Raw genomic sequence first — 5,709 nt, forward strand, 5'->3', positions numbered from 1 at the left:
TTGGCTCTGCAAACACACTAAGTATAGCACAGTATTTTCCTTCTGTCTTCTGTGTCACTGTTTCTCCAGCCCTCTTAGCTGGAAAGCATGTGTCACACTCACCCACAGTAGAGATAACGAGATAACCTACCTGTATAGAGTTGCATAATCTTGCTCAAGATACGGTTCCTTTCAAAAAGGTCTTTTGGAAATCAACAGAAGGGCAGGCAGACTAGTGCTGTGAAGACGGACGTGGTAGTTGGAATGAGGATGGTCCACATTTGTTCATATGTTTGAAGTCATCAATTACATGCTTTATTTTATAAGTCTTGTTACAACAGGAGAAAAACAGCTAGGAAAAGTGGCTTCTAGCGTTTATTCCATATACTTTTTATAATTTTTCAATAACAAAGATGTGTTACACATACCATTTTGTGTAATATCTGTCTGTCTGCCTGCCGGTCTCCCTGGCCTTCCATCCATCTATCATTGGTATTTTGAGGCTGAATATTGGTTTGTAGTAACGTTGGTCTCAAATTCATGATCCTTCTACCTCACTTTCCCAAGTGCTAGGATTATACGCATGCACCACCATACCCAGCAAACACTATCCAAATACTTGGGAAGTGGAAACAGAAGACCAGGAGTTCAAGGCCAGCCTTGGCTATCCCACTAAGCTCCAGGCTAGCCTGGGTTATACAAGGAGCTGTCTCAAACAAAACACAAAAAAGATGGCCATTTTATATCTTAAGATGTTTGCACTGGAAAAACAAAGAAGAAATCACACAAAGCAATGAATGAAGCTAAGTTCCTGAAGATCCTGAATCCAAATATTAGATGCCTTTCTATTTATAGTAACATTTTTTTTTCTTAAAACTGAATTCAAAGGCTGGAGAGATGGCTGAGTGGTTAAGAGCGTTTACTGCTCTTGCAGAGGATGTGGGTTCAGCTTCTACCACCTACATCAGGCTATTTGCAACAGTCTGTAACCCCAGTTCCAGGCGACTCGATACCCTCTTCTGGCCTCTGTGGGCACCGGCATGCATGTGGTACACAGTCATGCATGCAGACAAAACACTCTTGTACACATAAAATAGAATTAAATACATCTACAAATGGCTTAGTAGTCTCTTGTTAAACTTATGAGTTAGTTGAGAGAGGCCTTAGTAAAACTGTTTGTTTTTGTTATGATGGATTCTTTCTATTTAGCCTAGACTGGCTCCAAGTGCTCATTCCTCAGAGTGACGGTGAGACTGTGTTCCTAGCAACACTGTATCTCAGAAAGCCAACAAAACAGGCAACGAGAGAAAAACAGAAAGGCACAAACTCCAATCACTTTTACTTTTATGTTGCTCCCTCCTCACCCCAGCCCTGCATAGAGGCCTCATTTTTGCCTCCCAGGATGCTTTGCAGTCGTCACAGAAACCAACCTGCTTCTGGACTCAGGATGGCTGCTCATTGGGTTTCTTTGGCCCAGGATTACCTCAGCCGCTTCCTCTGTGCCTCCCTAATAGTCTTCCAGGCTCAGTTTAAAACTCTCTCAGAAAGTGCTTCTTGGCCCCTGCAACTCAGGTGTCAGCGCACCTTGGTTATTGCTCTGCGGAAAGTGTCTGTGTCAGAGGACTAATACGGAAATACTGGTTACTTGGTGTTCAAGCCAACTGCAAAGTGACGGGGGGAGACACCATCAGGAGCTACTGTACGTGGCATGGCTGGTGACAGTGAAGACCTGAAGGGTTCATATGGCCTAGCACTGACACCGTTGCCATCGAATATTTATGACTCCTGTTCGGGTTAACCACTGTAGTCATCTCGAGCCCACAAGCTCTTTGAGAACAGGATCCAGGTTTTGTTCACAGACATACTTCTCACACTATAAATGCTTATAAATGTTTAGTGAATGAATGGGGTGGAAGCTGTGGCTAGCAATAAAGTAACCGTGCTTAAAGAGATGAATAGTGGGAGGTGGGCGGCCGGAGGGGGTGGGGTTTAGACAGCCAACTAGATCCTAGTGCAGTTTTATTCGGAATAGGATCAGGTTTTGCTGACATCCATGAAGAAGCTGTGATCAGGCTGGTGTAAGCTCCAGCAAGTTAGCCTGTTGACCCCAGGGTTAATGGACACCACCGAGTGCAGACACAGCAAAAGAAACAGAAAACAATGTGTTTTAACTCCACCACTGAAGTCAACCTGCAGGGCCTGAGTCTTTTCCCTTCCAGCTGGTGTTAGCACAGGTATTTTCTTTTCCAGTCTTCGCTTCCCTGCAGCACTGCTGCACCAATTATTTACATTGCTCTCCTCAGCATAAAACATCAGTCTGAGTAGACACCCCTCTGCCTCAAGCTCTGCCATCATGTGTACAACCACCTTGCCTCCCCCCCTGCCTTACAGTATCTCAGGGTTCTGCCATTATTTGAAATGTCCAGCAAACCTACTTCCACCCTGCCATTCAGTCACCATGGGAGAAAGCAACTCTGAAAGCTCCTCATGTCTTCTGTGCCCCATTGCCTGCCCTGCCAATTCACTGACAGTGTTGAGTGCCCATAGGGTTATTGTTCTTGCCCAACTACTGCCGGGCCCCTGTCTTTCATAGTGGGGCCCCTGGAATGCAGCACCGTACAGAAAAGGGAGCGGACACATGCTAATATAGTGAGTGTTAAGTTGTTGAGTGGATAGCTTGATGACAGGGTGGGTGGACAGGACTTCTAGATCTCCTCTTAACATTTCCACTCTGAGAGTTTCTACACCAGTGGTTCTCAACCTCCCTAATGCTGTGACCCCTTAATACAGTTCCTCAAGTCATGGTGACCCCACAATGTTGTGAAACACTGTCCTATACAATAAAAATTCTTGTCTTGTGCTTAAGCTCAGTCCCCATGCCTACTGAAGAGGAACCCTGGTTAAACACAGCCTCACAGAGCCCATGCCTCCTTATTAAAAAAAAAAAAACAACAACAACAAAACTCAAGGTGGTTGGCAAAGACTGAGTAAGTTGCGAGGCCATTTGGCTTACGGCGAATTCCATGCAGATGGGCATGGATTCTGCAAACAACAGGAGCTCTTCACTTCTAACCTTAGTATCGCAGGGTTCTTCTCTTGTTGGGGTGTCAACAGTTTCCAACGCCAAGCGAGAAGCAATGGCATGGGGCCTTCTTATCCCAGGTCACCTGTTAGCTGTAGTGTTATTCATGTTTCTCCATCAATTCAGATACAGGTTTGTCTTTAAAACTCAGGGACAGAAATACATTGAGTCTTTGGAGTGTTGGGGTGAGTGGGATCGCTGAGTCTGGCTTTTCCTACCACTCATGGCTTCCTCCTCTTCTCTGCCTTGCGGATCAGACATCCCAGTTAGATGAAGCCTATCCAGTCTTAGGCGTTTGCTGTGGGAAACAATGCAAGCAGGAGGCTATTTTAGGGACAGCCCTTAATAAACAACCGGGTACATCCCGGTGATAGCACTCTTCATCAACACCCCGCCCAATTCCTTTGACCACATGGGAAATACTTTCACTTTCCATTCCCCCAAAGTCTCTGGGGAGCAAGATATACTTTAAAAATATGAACATGCTAACGAAAACCCCACCTTCATAAAGTGCATGTCAACAAGAAGCTGCCTTTGGAAAAGCCTTGTACAAAACACATTGCCCACAGACAGCGGCGTTCCTTGCAGCTGCTGCTGCTGAAGTCTTCTTCGGGTAGAGTCAATCAGTGCTCTCGGTTGCGTATTTCAAAAGCTGACGACTCTGTTAAGCTCTCGGGCAGAGCCCTGAGGAGGACATGGTCACTAACCTCGTTTTGTTGGAATAGCTGATGAAGTTTAAGTCATCTTTTGAGAAGGAAATAAAGGGCTAAAAAAGAGTGAGACATCTCAGAGGTGACGCTGAGCTTAGTCACTCTCTCCTGCCACCGCGGGGCTACGCTCTCCGTCTGTGCATTTGGGTGGGATGAAAAGGAGCTGCCCACACAAAGGCTGGCCTGCAGTTGGAATGCTGACACCAGGCTGAAGATGGGGGTGGGATGGTGGGGTGGGGTGTGTGTCCCAGTCTGCCATGGGATGCTTGCAGCTCTTGGGATTTAAGAGAGAAATGCTAAATGAGGAAACAGAACCTAGACCGCATAGTGCCCATTAATAAGCCAATCAAACTAATAGGAATTTTAAGGCTTAAACATCATTTTTCAGGGGCTGGAGATGTAGCTCAGTTGGGAGAGGCCCTGTGTTAAAAAAAAAAAAAAGACTTTCTCTAAGCAAATGAATCTCTAGAATAGTGAAAACACAGCTGCGCTCACCTACCAGCGAGGCACTGACTGGTGGTGTCTGGCTCAATTCAGTTCTTCACGGTGACCAGCGATTGGCTCACTGCACGCAGCTGGACCCCTCACCCCCAAGGCTGGTTATGGAAGAACAATGTGTCTCCCAAGGAAAAGTTCTTGCTTGGTGGCTGCTGATCACAGAAACCCACCCTTCTGTGGCCCCTTGTTCTTCCCTCCCTCTTCTCTGAAGGGTATTGCCACGTGAACACACAAAATAGCTCCAACTCCCTGAGGTCACCTGGAACAGTTTCCGCCGTGATAAGATAAAAGCAAAGTGGCAGGGGAGGGGGGTTGACTGATTCACATGACAAAGGGGTGGGGGAGACAAACAGGACAGATGTGCTGAGCTCAAAGAACTGTCTGCTCCTCCTGTCTCTTCTTGACTCTGCACACAGGTTAGACCTTCTAGCCAGGTCAGCTATGTGCTGTCTTATTTTTTTTAAAATAAGAGTGCCAAGTACTCCTTTTTGAAAAACTGTTTTATTTATTTTATGTGTATGAACGTTTTGCCTATATTTAAGCATGTGTATGTGCCCATTGCCTATAGTTAGATGAGGTTATTAGAGTCCCTGGAACTGGAGTTACAGGCAGTTGTGAGCCACTGTGTGGGTGCTGGGAACTGAACTCGGGTTCTCTGGAAGAGCAGCCAGTGTTCTTAACCATTGGTTCATCTTTCCAGTCCTTTGTGTTCTAGTTTTGATTAGCACATCTAACATATCACACACACAGACACATGTGGGGTGGGGGGGAGAGAGAGAGAGAGAGAGAGAGAGAGAGAGAGAGAGAGAGAGAGCGCTTTCTTTGACTTGACTGTGGTCCACTCCTTGGCTTCCCTTCCACTGTATATGTAGCTTTAACGATGTGTGCATGGGACAGCAAACTGTCACTTCGTGTGTGCATGAAGTGCATTCACCCGCACTTGAAGGGCAACTGTCTTGTCTCGTCCTGGTGTCTAGTTCCCTGACAGCCTACAGCTAGACTCTAAAAGCAATCACTCTGCAATAGTCAGTGGAGGGAAAACCCGTGTTGTTTTCCCCAACAGTACTAGAGAAGCTTCAGTATGCCTCAGCTCTTGGGAATGATGATAAGCAGACATGTAACAGAGTCGGCTGGTCTAAGTGTTTTCTTTTGACTAAGAATGATCAGGATTTTTGCCACTAGAACTCTTGATGGACATGTAGAAGCAGACAACAACTAGCCCAGACTCTCCCACAGGGAGTCTTTCAGGCCACTAAGAAGAAACACTAAAAATTGCCAGGCGTGGTGCTGAAGGGCTGTAGCTCTTATTTTTGGAGGCAGAAGCAGCAAAATCTTGAATGCAAGGCCAGTCTGGACTGTGTGATATACTTGCTTCATACACACACAGACACACACACACAGACACACACACACAGACACACACACAGACACACACACACA

The sequence above is a fragment of the Microtus ochrogaster genome, chromosome 21 (assembly GCF_000317375.1).
Source record: "Microtus ochrogaster isolate Prairie Vole_2 chromosome 21, MicOch1.0, whole genome shotgun sequence".
Taxonomy (NCBI): Eukaryota; Metazoa; Chordata; class Mammalia; order Rodentia; family Cricetidae; genus Microtus; species Microtus ochrogaster.